The 19,020-nt window shown below is 35.0% G+C and overlaps 1 long non-coding RNA gene across 1 annotated transcript; it reads right to left on the bottom strand.

The window, feature by feature from the left end:
• Positions 1–10,902: 10,902 nt before the first annotated feature.
• Positions 10,903–13,248, bottom strand: LOC138823021 (uncharacterized). Its single transcript, XR_011370715.1, has 3 exons — positions 13,065–13,248; positions 12,669–12,781; positions 10,903–10,991 (listed from the first exon to the last, which is right to left on the bottom strand). It is a non-coding gene; the product is annotated as an uncharacterized lncRNA (long non-coding RNA).
• Positions 13,249–19,020: the final 5,772 nt, after the last annotated feature.

Consider the following 19,020-nt stretch of genomic DNA (forward strand, 5'->3'; position numbering starts at 1 on the left):
ATTATAGCTAAACTAAATTGTTCAATCACATGTAATATAAAAGTAGATTCTAATACTTCATGTTCAGGAAGTTATGACAGAAAGATGTGATGGGGTTTCCTACCGATAGACAACACTATAACTATGAAGCATTATGGATTACAATATCCTATATTGTTCTGATGGTTTGCTAGTATTAGGGCTTGAACTTTAGACTACTCATACAATTTTTGTTTTTTGACTCATTGCTAGAACTTTACTATTGGGTCTGCACATCCCTTTCCAGATTTTTGCTGGTTAATTGAAGATGAGAGTCTCTGATTTTAAGATTATTTCTTCTATGACTTTCAGGAATCTTTTTTGATACTTGAAGCAAAAATATGATTTATCCTCAACCTAACACAAAGGTCTGCTTTGACTAATGAAAGGATCAAGGTACAAAAAGAAAATCTAGAGAGTAACATGAATCTCTTATTGTTTCAATATGTTATTACATTTAGCATTGATTGAGAAAAATAGAAGTAAATATGAAAAGAATAAAAGACAAAAAACCCCTCATGGGTCTTGAAATAGATCCAATATTTAAACACTCAAATAAACACGTGTGAGTGTTTAAATATCGGATTTATTTCAATAGTCTACTAAAGTACAACTTTCTTTTGGCTAAAAGTCCAGGAGTAAAATTGTTGGATCATAGAGTAGCTCTATGTTTAATTTTTTTGAGCAATCTCCATAATACTTTCCAGAGTAATGGAACAAGTTTATATTCCAACAACAGTGTACTAGGTTTCCTTTTGCCTACATCCTTGCCAGTATCTGTTGTCATGTCCTTTTTTTTTTTTTTTTTGCTTTTATTTGATTTTTATTTTATTTTATTTTATTTTGTGAACATACTGTACAGAGGGGTTACAATTACATGGGCAGGATAATGCGTACATTTCTTATCAAGCATTGCAGCCTCCTCCTTTGTTTACCCTTCACATCCCTTCCCAGACTCCCCCACCCCCCCCCACCCATCCTCCCCCCCCACCCCCCCCCCACCCCACAACAACATTGTAAAGCTCATTTTCGACATGACAACTTGTACTTCTCATTGTTGCAACAGGTCCACCTGTATCCTTAAACGACTTGTTTTTCCCCATCTCCTCCACAAGTTATACTGACATCAAATATAGTGAAGGCAGGGGTTATACTATGGGGAAGGGACATACAAAGCAACAAAGAGATAGAATGCGTTAGAAACAAATGCATGAAAGAAAAAAACATTAAAATACATATCTAAGGGTTCATTTTCCTAACATCACATTATCTGACCTTTTCTGCTTGACTCATACATATACTAGATATTGCAAATAAGGGAAACCATGGGACCTATGTTTCTTTGGGCCTGACTTACTTCACTTAATATAATTTTTTCCAAACCTTTGCATTTCCTAACAAATGGGGAAATGTCATTCTTTCTGATGGAGGCATAGAATTCCATTGTGTATATATACCACATTTTCTTGATCCATTCATCTACTGAGGGGCATCTGGGTTGGTTCCATATCTTAGCTATAGTAAATAATGCTGCAATAAACATAGTTGTGCTGGTAGCTTTAGTGTGGTCTTGTTTGTAAACATTTGGGTAAATGCCCAAAAGTGGTTAACTACTTGTAGAAAACTAAAGCTAGATCCTTATATATCACCCTGCACCAGAATCAACTCCAAATGGATCAAAGACCTCGGAGTCAAAGCAGACACTCTGAAAACATTACAGGATGGAATAGGAGAAACCCTAGGTCTCCTTGGCTCAGGCCAAAATTTTCTGAATAGAGACCGGAAACACAACAAATCAAAGAAAAGTTGGACAAATGGGATTACATGAAGTTGCAGAGCTTCTGCATGCAAAGCACATAGTTAGAAAGATCAATAGAAAGCCCACGGATTGAGAGAAGATCTTCACTAGCCATACAACAGACAAGGGTCTCATATCTAAAATATACTTGGAACTCAAAAATTTAAATCCCTCAACAATAAATCCTCAAAGAAACAACTGCCCAATAAATAAGTGGGCTAAAGACTTAAAGAGAAACTTCTCTGAAGAAGAAAGGATGGCCAATAGACACATGAAGAAATGCTCAACCTCCCTAGCCATAAAAGAAATGCAAATCAAAACAACATTGAGATAGCACCTCACTCCAGTTAGAATGGCAAAAATCAAGAACTCTAACCACAACAGATGCTGGAGGGGATGTGGACAGAAGGGAACCTTACTTCATTGTTGGTGGGAATGTAAACTTGTTCAACCACTTTGGAAAGCAGTATGGAGGTTCCTCAAAAGACTTCACATAGAGCTCCACTATGACCCAGCAATCCTTTCTTGATAATAGCCATTATAACTTGGTTGAGGTGAAATCTTAGTATTGCTTTGTTTGCATTTGCTTTATGGCGAGAGATTTTGAGCATTTCTTCATGTACCTATAGGCCATTTTCACTTCTTCTGAGAGTACTATTTAGCTCATTAGCCAATTTATTAATCAGGATTAATTGTTTAAGTTTTCTGTGTATTCTGTGTATTACGCCATTGTGTGTATGTAGCTGGCAAAAATCTCCCATTCTGTAGGCTGTCTTTTGTCTTGCTAGCTAGATCTTTTACACTGAAGGAACTGTTTAGTCTGATGCAGTCTGATTTCGCAGGTCTTTGATTTGCTGTGTTTCTGGATCTTAGCTTAGAAAGTTTGTTTCTGTGCTAAAGAGTTACCCAGATAGAGCAAAGCCACTGAAACAATCATGTTCATTGCAGCAACCAAGATGTCCCTGAATGGACAAATGGATCAAGAAATGTGGTATATATACCCAATGGAATTTTACTCAACCATTAGGAAGAATGATATTGTGCCACTTGTGAAGAAACAGAAAGACCTGGAGAAAAAAGATGGTAAGTGAAATAAGTCAGGTACATTTTCCCTTATATGTGGAACCTAGATTTAGTTGGATGGTATGCAATTATATACAAATGTATTCAATAAAATATGGTAGATTCAAGAAAAGTAAAGTCAAAGTTGAAACAAGTAAACACCAGGAAATGAATTAGAAAAAGGTATGGTGGTATCAATGGGAAACAGGTAGACAAATGAAGAGAAAAAGAGAGGGAAAATAGTAAATCCTACAAAAATAGTATATCCTACAAAATTAAGGAGAGTAAGGAGTGGGAAGGGAAGTGGTTAGTGAGAATGTTAGAAGGGGTGACATGGATCCAGATACATCATATCCATGTACTGCTTTGTTAAATGGCAACTCCTTTATACTACTTAAAGATAATAAAACAGTACAATTTTCATAAAAGCTATTTTATATCAAGACCTTTAAGATATAAGCATTTCTTTGATGCTTATCTTGAATTTCAGTTTTTGGAAAGTATCATTAGGACTCAAAAAAAAATACATGAATTCTTCCGTCTATGAAAGAAACAGCCAACTTTCATTTCTTTCGCAGTTGTCATAGATAATGTACCCTGAAAATTTTCCAAATGACATTAAACTGAACGATTTTATGACAAACAAGAAATTGCTTTAGTTCCTCACAATAATACAATTTTCCATCCAATTACACTGAATATTTTTAATCATCTGAGATACTAGTCGGTCTGCATTTCCTAAGATATTATCTTTGATTATACTCTCTTATTCATACTTCTTAGCAGGTAGTAATTTCATGCAAAAAGTCTTTTCACAAATATTTTATTTATTTTATGGAAGTAACAGAATATATTTTTAAAGCAATTTATTTTCTTTTTTGGGAAGAAAGTAAATGGAAAAGTTTTTTTTTTTCCTTTTTACTAAGACTAAAGAAATTAGAAATATTCCTTAACAAAAGTTAAGACAAAGACGAGGTTAGGAAGAAAAGGTAGACGTAAATATGAAGTAAATATGCCGGGGATACACTATAAATGGTTTTCAACTGCTTAAATAATATCTTCTAAACTAGACGAGTACTAGTACTCGTCTAAACTAGTACTAGTACTCGTACTAAACTAGTACTTATCCTATTCAACTCATTTATATAGAAGTGGTTGGGACTATGACAATATTATTTGGCAGTACTGTTGTTTGAAGGAGAAAAGGAATATTATAAATGAAGAAAGTGATTGTGGAACTTGAGGAAACTGCATGACATTGATAATTCAATGCATATTAAGGAAATTCACTAAAAATTTAAAAGAATACTAATTTCTTACATCTCTTGAGAAACACATTTTAAAATAGCTATATGATGCCACACTTTATCCATCAGCCAGATGGATATGTCAGATGGATAGGTCAGATATGTGTTTTTGGTATGTAGAATTTGTATATGTGTTTGTTTGTATTTGTGTCTGTGTGTCTGTGTCTGTGTGTATATACAACCCTTCCTTCAGGTAGCATCAATAATAAAAAATGAATGTGCAATTCTCTGTGGTGCCTCAGAAAAATTAAAACCACTATATTGTTTAAATACTATCAAGGCACTATATACATTTTACACAAAAAATTGCATATGATTACTTAAAATTTCCTAAAAATTAATGGAATAAAATATTAAAAGTGATGGTTTAGAATAGGAGTATTTTTTTAAACTGATTTGGAAATAATGTTACAGTGGGGTAAGAATCCAATCATATTTTATGTACTAGTATTAGTACCCATAAAGTTAGGTATGAAGGTGAAGACCAAAGAAATTTCTTAGTCCTTGACAGCAAGAATTTGATAGATAAAAAGGAATAAACAGGTCTGATGTTTAAACATTTCCCTAAGTGAGCAGGCACAGAAAACAACCTGCAAGCCCATTTATGCAAAACTTTATATGGATGGATATGTGATTAAAATAAAAATTAAGAACACTTTAGTTTCTCCATCTCAGCATTTGCATCCAAATGCAGACCTATTAATATGCACAGTAATACTCTCCAATGACATTGCTGATACCCTTATAAGAAAGAAAATAATTGTCAACAGTTCTTCATTGTAGCGGTGTGCCTTGGTTAACAATAAATACTCTTGTCAAGTGCTAGTGGCTTACTCCTGTAATCCTAGCTACTCAAGAGGCTGTGATCTGAGGATCAAGGTTTGAAGCAAACTTGGGCAGGAAAGTCTATGAGACTCCTATCTTCAATTAATCACAGAAAAAGCTAGAAATGGTGCTGTAGCTCAAGGGTAAGAGTCCTAGCCTTGAGCAAAAAGGAATTTAGGGACAATACCCAGGCCGAGGTCAAGCAAAAAATAAAAATACAGAAGTACAAGTTGTCATGTCCAAAACAAGCTTTACAACGTCGGTGCGGGGGGGGGGGGGGGAATGGAGAAGGATTGGGATTGGGGGGGAGGGGGGAGGCTGGGAAGGGATGTGAAGGGTAAACAAAGGAGGAGGCTGCAATGCTTGGTAAGAAATGTACGCATTATCCTGCCCATGTAATTGTAACTCCTCTGTACAGTATGTTCACAAATAAAATAAAATAAAATTTAAAAAAAATACATAAATACATAAATAATAATTTTTTCTTGTCCTAAGAAGAAAAAGAAACCACCCTTGGATACAAGTATTTTTGAATAATGTTTTTCTTTTCAGATAAATATGTTCATTGTTAAGAACTCAGAAAATTTACAAAGCTTTTTTTGCCTTTTTTAAACAAAATACTTTAAAAGGAAATAGTTACTCCCATTAAGTAAATGATTACTTTGTCTAAGAACACACCCATATAGAAGTTGTATTTTAAACAAAAAATAGGACAATATTGCATAGATTTTAATTTAGCTTTTTTATAAATTTTATTTTATTGTAAAGATGCTGCACAGAGGGGTTACAGTTACATGAATAAAGCAATGAGTACATTACTTGTCGATCCTTACTACCCCTGGCTTTGTTGTTGTCCCATTATCCCTTCCTTCCCCCTCTTTTCTCCCTCTCCCCCCTCCCCCCGTCGAAGTTGTAATGTTCATTTGCAATATCCTGTCCTATGGGTATCCTTGTTGCAATGGGTCATCCTGTGTCCTTGTTTCAGCATTTTGTCATTCCGCTTCCCCTCCCCAAATTATACAAATGTATATACAAGATGCAGGGTACCAAAATCAAGTACAGTGACAACAGGAGATATGTCATAGGAGGAAGAACATACAAAATAAAACAAAAAAAAATCACATACTACATTTTAAACAATAACAACCAAGACAGATCTCTTGTGTTCATATTTTGGGGTTCATTTCACTTACCATCATCTTATATGGCCATATGTACATAGCTTTTGAGCTTTTCAGCTCATCTTATAAGATATCCTATATGTATACTAATTATTGCAAGTGAGAGAAACCATGAAACCTAAATTTGTTTGGGACTGGATTACTTCACTTAATATGATATTTTTCAAGTCTTTCCATTTCCTAACAAATGGGGCAATGTCATTCTTTCTGATGGAGGCATAGAATTCCATTGTGTATATATACCACATTTTCTTGAGCCATTCATTTACTAAGGGGCATCTGGGTTGTTCCCATATCTTAACTATGCTTAATAGTGCTTCGATAAACATGGTTGTGCTGTTAGCTTTGTATATCCTTGTTTGTTTTCATTTGTGTAAATGCCCAAAAGAGGGATTGCTGGGTCGGTCATAGGGGAGCTCTATGTGTAGCCTTTTGAGGAACCTTAATTTGGCTTTATTCACTTAAATTATAATTTCAGTTCAACTAATACATCATTTTTATTATTTTGTTTTATGAACTAATGGATCAGTCTAGTATAATTTAACACACTCATTTGATTCCAAGTCATTCCTCTTAAATACAACCATAACTGTAATAAAATCTTTGCATATATTTTCATAGGAAAAGCCCCAGAAGTGAAATTACTGACCAAAAAGAACATAAATAATGCAATTTTTCATGTTAGAAAATTTTAACCTTTTTTTTAAAGCAGAGGTGTGGATTGGGATAGCCTGTGAAAATTTAGATCACAGCAGATCATATCACCTTGTTCTAATAGAAAATTGCAAAACTGAATAGCTGAATGATAATTTGTAATTTAAAGGACAGATAAAGAAACAATTGTAGTCATACAAGTAAATTATGGAACTGGGTCTCAAAAGACACAATGTCACAGACAATATGGGAGAATATGCAAGACTTCTCATAAAAATGCAAGAAGAGGACTGGGAATGTGTCTTAGTGGTAGAAAATGTCCAAAGATATCAAATGTGGTCAACATGCTGATATTTAGCTGAAAAGAAATCAATGTGAAATTTCAAACATTATTTTAAAATACCCAACTTATAATTTATATGACATTATACTTATTATTTATATTAATCTTTGCTACATAGAGCTTATTTTAATACAAATTAAATTCCATGATATTATTCTATGCACTTATGAATAAGACAAATAAAAAGTCTTTGTTTATCACTGTTTTCCACTTGCAGAATATTTTTCTTGAAAAATGTGAAACCACTGTAATTTCTCTGCAGTTGAAAAAAATGTTGTTTTAGAACTTTTAATTAGTTTGAGAGCAAAATATTGGCTTCTTGATAAAGAAGGCTTGAACTATCTTCTTTTTAGTCACACATTCTTTATCTAATGCTTTGCTATTCTTCCAGACTCATTAATTCCATTGTTCTCTGTGTTGTTAGTGCTCATTACCTTGCTCATTTTAAATCAGAACAGGTTAAAAATGTGGAAAACTTTTTTTTTGACTATGTGTCCTGAAAATAAGCAGTATACTAGATAAAGCCGAACACCTGAGCACTTGATGTATTACATCTCAGTAGTATTTGACAACCCTTACTCTCTAGTGATACATTTTTTTCTAATAATTTAGTCTCAGTCTATTAAAAGACAATTACAGATAATGCACACAGGCAAGTGGTGAAGGATGCCCAGAACAGCTTTTATAAACAAGTGATCACAAACACAACTCACCAAAAGGATTTTTATATTGATTCAAAAAATTTTTTAAAACAAACACATAATTTTTAAGGACTAAATATATGAGAAAGAAATGGGAAAGATTTCCTCTCTCCTACTCTGTACACATACATTTCTAAAACAATAAGGAAAATGTTTAACTAGCTAGAATTTGCCTTCTTTATAATCACCAAATGCTTAATTTTTATTATAATATGTAGTTTGGAAAAAATACACACTGAGAGTAGTATTATGATTTTCCCCCAGCTTCTCCTGTGCTTTTACGTGATTTTATGAATTAAATGTGGGAAAAAACATTATAGTAGAAGAAGGGATGGTCCAAAGTGTTGCCTTCAGTCACTGTGTAGATTTCTGTTACAACATCCAATCAAGATGTCTTTTGGGACATTCTGAAGTTATTAAGTTGAAGTTATTGTCAAGTTCACATGGTAACCTTGACTTAGCACATTAGAGCATTGCAAATGCACTAACATGGCAAAGGGTAATGATTGCTTGTAGTATAGGGGAGTTTCTGAACTCCTATCTAATTTGTATTTAACACATGTATTATGAGGGGAAAATAGAAGACATTTAAAACTGTCCTTGAGCCCCACCCAATCCCCCCTTCAATTCTCAATTCTCAAGACTGTACAAGCCAAGGGATCAATGAAAGAAGCAGAGCAGGTAAAAAGTGAACCTCTTAAATAAAGACCAATTGAAGGAACATGTTTAATACTTATTGAAGATTAGAGCAACTATTGTTTTCTAGAAAAGAAGCAAGCAGGCTAAGTCAGCCAGTTCTTGGAATGCTGGGCATACAAAGGCAAAACAAGCTAGCAAACTAATTAATTCTATCACAACTTACATTGTCTAACCTATCAAACCTTACTCCCTGTTGTAAGAAGCACCATGGAGAGAATAAAAGCTCTTGGGCCTACAGCAGCTGGTGGACCTTTTGAGTAGTGATGTTGTTTATTGTGCACATTTCCTTGATCTTTAAAACAGATGGATCCACACTTCCTGTGGACATTCTGTTAGACCAGCCACCATAGGCTTTATACCTTGTTAACAAATTTATTTCCCCATTAGGTTAGGTTTCATGTTAGTAAGTTTCAATATATCTTCTATTTCTTAGGCCAACTCCACGTTTTTGTTTATTATTTGGATCTCAAGGCAATTTATACTCCACTTCCCTAGTGCAGCTAGGCTGTGGATTCTGTATCTATGGCGGGGGGAGGGGCGGCTATGCTTTTTGAGTAAGTGTCCTGAAGTGACTTATGTGTTAAAAATTAAGTCCCCAGCCTGTAATAATAGTGGGAGACAGTAAGACCTTTAACAGGTGACTCTTAGTGAGAAGTGTTTCATTAATGAAAATATACTCTCCACTAGTACACTGGATTCCTATACACTCTTCTTCACCATGGGTCCAAAAGGCAAAAAGACTAACTGATCAAAGACTGAAACCATTCAAAGTATGGGCCAAATAAGTCTTTTCTTTCTTTCTTCTTTCCTTTTTTTAAAACACTTTATGAATATCAATTCATTTTACAAGGTGGTTACATGTCACTCATCCTCTTTATTATTTTCCTTACTACCCCTCCCCTTTCCCAAAGCAATCTTAACAAGCTTCATTATTCTATTTGCACACATGAACATAAAGTATTTCATTCACATTCTCCCTCTCCATTCACCCTCCTCCTTTCCACTCATACCCTACTGTGAAGAGGGTCTCTTTTACATTCCTGTCATTAACTTTTTTTTTCTTTTTCTTTTTTCACTGTATGCTAGTTGATAAGATATTTCGCTGTGGTAACTCATATATGCACACAGAAAATCTCTTAAACAGATCCCCCTTCATCTTTCATCTCATTACTCTTCTATTATTGAAGTTTTAGTAACTTTTCTTTTGCCATGTTTATTCACAGGCTCATTGTAGTTTGTTATTGTTTACCTTCTACAAATGCTTTTCCTTCTCTCTCTCTAATATACGCAAACAGCTTTACAATAACAAATGTTATATATATATATTATATATGAACATATGATCCTGTATGTGTTTGTCTTTTAAGCTCTAGTACATGCAGTCTGGCTTTTAGCCAAAACAAATTGGCTTAATATAAATAATATGTATTTGATGTAAATAGAATCATAGAATCATTTGGATTAATTATAAGACTCTTTAAGACATGGAATGTTGAAGTACATAATGAACAAATTCTGAACTTAATGCCATTTCCAAATAAATGATATCAATACAACTATCAATACTACTACAGGAGTATACAGAGGAGTTACAGTTACATGAGTCAGGTAATGGGTACAATTCTTTTTAAACCATGTCTCTTCCCTTCCCTCACTCAAGTTTTATCATTTTATTTACTGGCTATCTAGGAATATATAGCCAGATGACAGAGCTGGACTTGTTTTCATATTTTCTTAGTGTTGTGGCTTTTATGAGCTGCTCTAGTTTTTCACAAAGCAGCAAGCAATGAAACAAAACTAAATCCTACTCAAAGGATATCTACTTCATTAAAAGGTACACACCAACTGCTGAAAGGAGCAAAGAGAAAGACCTGCCATATTGGTGAACACATGCCAGTTAGTTTTGGAAGCATTTAAATAACACAGATGTGATTTTAGTTTACTTAGGTTTCTGAATATACAGCATATGCTGATTTTGAAATCTAAACACTGTAAGAGCAGCTGCAAAGTGAAGAAAGTGATCACATCATGTTAGCCTTAATCAGAATAGCTCTTGAGACAGTAATGGAGTTGATATGCTGAAAGAAGCAGCTGGCTTTGTTTTGCATTATAATTCTCAGAAATCTGGACGAAGCCCAGCTGCTGATCATTTTGAATAATTATGTATCAAACTAGACTTTTGTTTTCCATAATGGCTGAACAGAAAGTTTCCAAGGTTTGTCTTATTTTCACTTTTTAATATATTAGAGACAAGATACTTTACACAGAATTTGATTTTATCTATGAAATTACACAGAACCTGATTTAGGACACGACGAAGCAGTTCCAGCCGCAGCATTGGAGTGTGCAGAGTGGTAAATTTTGACCTTGTCAGAGGGAGACAGCTGAATTATGATTCAACTCCTGTGAAAAATGATATGTCTCCAATATTAGATTAATCTCCTGTAAACTTTACTATTCTGCATTACCAAACCTTGTAAATGTCATCTTTATCCATCATCTCATGGTATTTTGATGTTGCTTATATAGAAATTTTGATTTCATTTTCAGTTTTTCTAAAGAGACAGTTATTTCCCTATTAAATCACAGTCTACATTTTTATTATGTTTCTTCAAAACATCCATAATATCCTTTTGAAAAATTAATAATTTTTATTCAGTTTCCACTTGTAACCTAGACAATAGGAGACTGGTTAAATTGGAGATTTAAAGCATAAATATCATACTTAAATTGATATATTTGCACACAACATATAAACAGACTATAACTTACATATACCTAACTTGTTCTGTTAATGTGTTACTTTTCCAGAATTTGAAATTCTAAACATCTTAAAGACTAACAGTATTTTTCGGTTTAAAATATTGCATATTTAATGGAGAGTTTTTAATCTAAGACTCAAAACATGTTGCTCCCAGAGATGTCTTTCTTGGATTTTTGATTTCATGAGTAGTTAAAGATTTGCTGCTTTGACCAAAGTTCCAAATATCACTAAACTTTACAGTATAGAAGGAAATTTTGTTCCTCACTTTCTAAATTAAAATCAAAATATACTTCAACAATAGATCATAGTGCATTGTTATGGCACTATTTAAAGTATACACTAGTGAGGCATAATTACTTGAGATCTGCCTTCAAACCATGTTTTACTTCTGTAAAAATATGCTTTGTATAACTATCAATGATTTTGCAAATCATTGCTGAAAATCTTTTTGAGTAATAGAAATTTCTTATGCTTGTATGCTAGGTATATACACACAGCATACTAAAATATGTCTAACTCTTCATATACTTGTGTTATATCCACATATGACTTAATTTTAATCCTCCATACTAATGGAATAAAAAGTTAAGTACAGGAAATATTTTAATAGTTTATATGGGCCTATGAGATACAGGGCATATTTAATAATTATATGGTAGTATAGATTATACTTCCCTTTTTTCTTAAAGTAATTTCAGAGAAAAATGATTTCTTCCTAACAATGAGAGGGAAATCATAGTGGTGCCAAATTAAAGAATACTAGCATATGTTTCACAATATATATTTCATAATTTATTTGCTTTATCATTTTACTTTTAAAGCTAGTTCTTACTGAATTTCTTAATGAGCTGCCCAACTAATGAAAATACAAAGACATGTAGTGAATCTAGTGAAATTACTTAGAATATTCATTTTTCTTCAAAATTACAGACAATTGTAGTTGGGAAAAAAGGTAATTTGATCCAAACAGGATGCTCAAACTTGCCAAATGGTTCTGTCAAAGGAGATTTAATTGTTGTTTTATTCAAAACTATCTATGTCGACTAATTAAAATATGATATTGCAATGAATTCATTATACAATTATGAATTTACTAACCTGCTATTTGCTACCCTTTCATTATATGGAAATTCATAAAATGTTTGCATACTTGGCCAAGAATCATCATTTGACTATTAAAAAGAAACCACATTGTTAGAGAGAATGAGAGAGAGAGAGGGAGAGAGAGAGAGAAAGAAAGAGAGAGAAAGAGAACGAAAAAAGGAAGAAGGAAAGAAGGAAGGAAGGAACATTGTAAAACAAAAGAAACATATTACCTGATATAAACTTATGGATTTGGGAGTTGCTTCCAATGAAATTCAGAAAATGTAATTTTTCTAAAATGCCTCCTGAGAAAATAATTAAATTTGTCTTCAACTCAAAATAAAATCTGCCAAAGAAAAAAGAAAAAAAAGATAATTATGCCATTCCCAGCTTTTATGTGAGTTCTTGATCTTTGAGAAAATATCTCATGGCAAAATACTTCACATGTAATGACATCAAAATTATCTCTAAGTTAGTTTTTGTTGTTTTGCAGTAACAACAGATCAAATGCTGGCATTTGGAACATAATGAATCCATTCAAACACACCATTTCAATCACCTTCTTATTCACTCTCCTATAAAACAGAATTTGCTCCATAGGAATGGGGTCAAGCCATTTTTCAACTTACAGTGTGATCTGCCTTCCAATCTCACCCATACTATGTGGAGCAAGCACCGTCGCTCTGCTTTATTACCACGAGTGGAATTTGGATAGTCTTTGTTCTCCTCTGGAAATCAGTATGGAAACATCCTCCTTCAGCTTCCTAGCACTGGAGAACCCTCTAAAAGCTACTGCCTTATGCAATCAAGACAGTTGGGAAATGCTCTGAAAAAAAAAAAAAGTTTGGGGAATGGTGCTCTTCAGTTGCTATCTAAATTATCTTAATAATTTTGTCTCTGAAGTTTCATACTGTAAGTGATATTTGATGGAAACATACAGCATATCCAGGGAGCTACAGGCACAATGACACACACAGTCTTTCCCACAGGCCTCCTTTCCTCCTCTAGGAAGCTACCAGACAGGTAGCTTCCTTGTCTCCACCAACCAACTAGCTCCCTCAAACCCTCAAGGGTATGAGTTTAGTACATGACTCCATGACCTTACAGAATGGGTCCCTGACACTTTTTAAGTTGTAATCTGGTGCAGAAGGACTACAATTAAAGAAGAAAATTTAAGGTATTAGGCTTGGTCAGGAGGAGAAAGGAAGGAAGGAAGGTAGGAAGGAAGGAAGGAAGGAAGGAAGGAAGGAAGGAAGGAAGGAAGGAAGGAAGGAAGGAAGGAAGGAAGGAAGGAAGGGCGAGAGGGAGGGAGGGAGAGAGGGAGGGAGGGAAAGAGAAAGAGAGACAGAAAGAAAAAAGGGAGAGAGAGAGAAAGGAAGGAAGGAAGGAAGGAAGGAAGGAAGGAAGAAAGGAAGGAAGGAAGGGAGGGAGGGAGGGAGGGAGGTGTAAGGTCCGTTCCTGGATGGCCAGCAGACTCCACCCTCCTCGCAGCAAAGTCTCCACCCAGTACCTGCGTTACCTAGGCAACTGGGATACCTGGAAGAGGTCACATCTGCATCCGCTGAGGTCACATCTGAATTTGATGTGGCCACACCTTTCCCCACCCATACCCTACATAAGGGCTAGCCCAGGCCCAGACTCCCTCTTTTTTCTCTCTCTGTTCGTTTCTAGCTCTTGCTGCTCTTTTCTTGCTCTCTTGCTCTCTCTCTTTCCCAGCCACGTGGAGTGCCAACCTTGCCTGGTCCCAGCAGGTCTACCCCTTACCTGAATACCACGTGAGTGCTACTGTTCTTACCCCTCTCTCTGCTCTTTTCTGGCTCTTCTCTCTCTCTTTCCTCTCTTCCCAGCTCTCTCTCATTCCCAGGCCTTTCCCAGCCACGTGGAGTGCCACCCTTGCCTGGTCCAAGCAGGTCTACTGAATAAACCTACCCCTTATCTGAATACCACATGCGTGCTGGTGCGGTTCTTACTCGCCTACCTCTTTTTAAAAACCTAACAGGAGGGAGGGAGGGAGGGAGGGAGGGAGGGAGGGAGAGAAAGAAAGAAGGAAGGAAGGAAGGAAGGAAGGAAGGAAGGGAGGGAGGGAGGGGAGGAGGGAGGGAGGGAGGGAGGGAAAGAGACAGAAAGAAAAAAGAAAGAAAGCTAGAAACGGGGAGGGAGGGAGGGAAAGAGAAAGAGAGACAGACAAAGAAAACAGGGAGAAAGGGAGAGAGAGAAAGGAAGGAAGGGAGGGAGGTTGGGAGGGAGGGAGAGAAGTAAAGAAAGAAGGAATGAAGGAAGGAAGGAAGGAAGAAAGAAAGAAAGAAAGAGAGAGAGAGAGAAAGAAAATGAAAGAGAGAAAAAAGAGATAGGAAGGAAGGAAGGAAGGAAGGAAGGAAGGAAGGAAGGAAGGAAGGAAGGAAGGAAGGGAGGGAGGGAGGGAGGGAGGGAGGGAGGTAAGGAGGGAGGGAGGGAGTGAGGAAGGGAGGGAAATAGAGGGAGTGAGGGAAAGAGAGAAAGAGAAAGACACAGAAAGAATAAAATAACTGAAGAAATAAAGAAAGAGAAACAGAGGGAAGAAGGGAAAGAGAAAGGAAGAGACAGAGAGAAAGGTAGAAAGGGAGAGAGAGAAAGGAAGGAGGGAAGGAAGGAAGGAAAGAAGGAAGGAAGGAAGGAAGGAAGGAAGGAAGGAAGGAAGGAAGGAAGGAAGGAAGGGAAAAACAGAGAAAAAGAATAAAAGAAAGAAGAAAAAGAGAAAGAAAGGAAGGAAAGAAAGAAAGTGAAGAAAAGAAAGAGAAGAAAACAAAAGAAAGGAAGAAGAAAGAAGCATCAAGAATTCCTGGATTTTTATTTTCCAGTTACATGGAAGACCTTGTCCCATATGTGATATCACATTTTCTCACTGTTCTTTCTAGCTGCATTCCTCTAGCAAAGCTTCAGATAAAGATCTGTAGAAATGGCAGTTGTCTGTAAACTTTGCAAAATTCCCTTGAGCTAAAAAATATCTATGCAGAACACCAGAGCAGTGGAATGGAACGCAAAAATAAAAACCGAAACAAAAAGTTTTAAATTAAATACATTTATCCAACCATAACATTTGGATATGATGCTTTTTGGTTTTTATGAATCTTACTTCACTTGATTCCAAACACCAAATTATAGATAGGTGTCATTTTACAGGTACTTATACACTAAAGTAATAAAATATAAACAGGGAGCTTTTTTAAATCTCTGTATGCCAAAAGAGTTGAGAAGCCAGTATGCAACTGTATTCAGACATAAAAACCTCTTACTGCTAGGTACAAATGCTCACAGTCAGTACTATGATTTATATGAGTAGACACTGCAGCACTTAGATGAAGGGGATTTTATGAACACAAATCTACAAACCTTCCAAATTCTTCAGTCTAGGAGCTATCTTTTGTTCATTTCAGTTAAGAAATATTGTTTTTAATGTGAGTGAAACAATTTTACCTTTATTGAACACAGCATGTTTGGAGTGAAAAGAACCTCCCTAAATTGCTTGGTTTTTTTTCTTTTTTTCCTCTCTATTTTTCTGTCTGACTTTATTAATGAAAGTTCTGTGTCCTGAGAAACTGGTAGATCATGAGAGAATCAGAACCATTGGTCAAACTATGTGTTTTAGGCCATGTACTAAGCACATTATGTAGATACAGAGATAAATCTCTTTATAACAAAGGAAATGCATCCAAAAAAATGGTGAATAGGAAGAAATATCAGTTCAGAGAATTCTAATTAAAGTAAATCCAGAAACTTCAATCAAGACTGAAATTCTGGAATATATGACAAGATATTAATGAGCTGCTCACTGAACAAGAAAATTCTGAAGGACAACTGTCTTCTACAAATGACACCGAAGTCCTAAATCAACAAGTTATGAAAGGTGGTTAATTTAAAAATAAAAATACCAAATCTGTATGTAACCCATAAAATTATATGATGCTCCTATAAAACAAATATAGTGTGCCAAACAAATCTGATTTTCTTTAATTACAAAAATATTTTTAGTCTCTATGATTCAGAAAGCAATGTCAACTTTATAGTCATCCTTTTATTGTAGCTTTGGACATAGAGAATAAGATTTTTAGTGAAAGTATATTTGAATAAAGCAGCAAATAATGTGTTTTTATGGTTCATTAACCATACTAATACACACATATTTTGTTAGTCAATTTGAAAAACAGATTAAAGCTAGCAGTGCATTTTCAGCAGCTTTACTGATTCAAGTTATTTTTAAATAACCTGATCAGGAAATAAGCACAGTTTTGATTATGGTATCCAGCATTACAAATTCATTTCTTTAATTTCTTCATCTTTTTACACCAGAGTTTGTTCATACTTTTCTAAGCTATTTCTCTGTCACAGTAGTTTTTTGTTGTTTTAATTTCTAATGACCAAGATAAAATGTTTTAAGTCAATATTTTGACAGTATACTAATAAAGTGCATTCCAAGCCTGCAAGGATCTCTTGTTGTTGTCTTCAAGCTTTTTAAAATATTTCCTTGAATATCACTGATTTCTTGCTTAATTAAAAAAAATAATTTACTCCCTTTTCACTTGTACTAGCTAAGAAATATTCCAAAAGTCAAATAAACCAAAGAATGAGCCAAAGAGCAATACTTTATGTACTTTATGTACATCTACATAAAGTAAATTATACAACTTTTTGGAAGTTTCACACCTTCCATGTAGAGTAATTTTTAGCAATAATGTTATGAACTCCTCTTTTACTTTTTATTCATGTGCAATCATGACTGAGAATCATGTTTTAGAATTCTATTGTGGTCTACCAGGAGGCATAAGGTGGAGCCAGTCTTATCTGAAAAAATAACAATAATAAGTCAGGTTAGCTATGGGAACTGGTCTGGTGGTAAAATTGCCCTGCTAAACATAAAACACCAAATTCAACTTTCTCCAATGCACTAGTATAGAGCACTTCATTATTTATAGAAATTGCCCTAGCAAATTCCAAAAACTCAATTAACTGTCACCAACTTCTTCACATGACCTGTCATCTATGCAAGCGAAGAACATTAGTGACTGAAGTTTCCTCAGTAGCCTTTCTATCCCTCCGTTCGTCAAGATGGGCTCTCAGTACGTTACAAACCAGTCAGCTGAGGTTCTTTTGTTCTACCCAGATAGAAACTGTGAATAGGAGAGGAGAATATTTCTCCAGATAGTCCAGTCCTGGTAAGGATTTCCAAGTAGTAGAGTAGATTTCAGTTGTACAGTAGAAACGAGCCCTGGGACCTTTGTCATCCTGGGTGGTGTCACGGGGTTCAGGTCTTAGCGTTGGAGCCCAAGGCCTGTGACGGTTACTGATCAGGTACGGAGTCTGAGCTCCTGTTGTAGGAGGGATGTCTGTTAGAAGATGGCCAACTGCCATCCATTTTGCTTTGTTTTCCTGCTTACATTCTCTGCTGCAGTTGCTGACTGCCCCTACTGCTGCAGGCCACTCAGTGTGTGAGTCTTCCTCCAGCCCTGCCATTAGAGACATCTCGTTCCTGCTGCTCTTCTCTTCTGGTTATCAACTCAGTAAAATGGGCGAGACCACTTGAGATAAAATCTTTATAAGGAACTCGAAGTTATAACATGGGAGAGAGAGAGCAAGAAGGTTATATTTATTCTCACAAAGTGAGTCAGGTAGCTAGAAGATAGAGGACTAGTGTTTGCACGAATGGAATGATCCCAATATTCAAATGCAGAACTGCGTTTGCACAAATGATGCTTCTTCGCTTGGGCAGAAGTGCCTCCTATCTCACCTGGGTGGAAATGGCAGAGTTAGCACTTTTCAAAAGGATGCTTACAACCTTAACGATATTAGCAGTGCTCTTATAATGCATAACCCCCTCCCAGTATTTCAAGGAGAAACGAACCCCTAAAACATTTTCTTTTGGATTAATTAAGTCTTAATTGGATAAACAACACAGTAGGTTTTGTGTACTGAAGAAATACATTGTAATGTGAATCAGAGAAATAACTTACTGTAAAACGTCCATTAATTGGGTGAAAGCCATTCTCATTACAGGTTTACCATTTTGACCTTTAATTTAGTAATTCTTGTATATCAACTTAAATATATTTTACATGTTGTATGTGTTTGATTAAAACAATAATCGGGATACATTTCTATACATTTTTTATATTTCCTTACATATTTTAATATATATGTATATACTTATTTTCTATAATTTTTTAGCTTGCTAGGATTTAACATAGATGTATCTTTTTAATGAAGGGCTCCTTCCCTCCAATCTACTACTGAATGATTTTAGTTTTAAAGTATTACAAAATACATAATTTACAAAATTATATGGATGTTCAATAACAGATTTCTATAAATCCAGGCCTGAAATAAGAGAAAAATTTATAGCAAGACTAAAGTTCTTGTAGATATTTTGTATTTTGATACTTTACTCCATATTTCCTTTATTCCATATTTAGTATCTCTTCATATCTGGGAGCACTACTTTTTTGTTCAGAAGTATCACTGATAATATTTTGGTGTTCTTGCCCACTCTTTCATAGATAAAGTGCCTGTTGATGTAGACAATGAATTTTTCAGTAATAATAATCTAATGTGATC

The sequence above is a fragment of the Dipodomys merriami genome, unplaced genomic scaffold (assembly GCF_024711535.1).
Source record: "Dipodomys merriami isolate MVZ:Mamm:240054 unplaced genomic scaffold, mDipMer1.0.p SCAF_12, whole genome shotgun sequence".
Lineage (NCBI taxonomy): Eukaryota > Metazoa > Chordata > Mammalia > Rodentia > Heteromyidae > Dipodomys > Dipodomys merriami.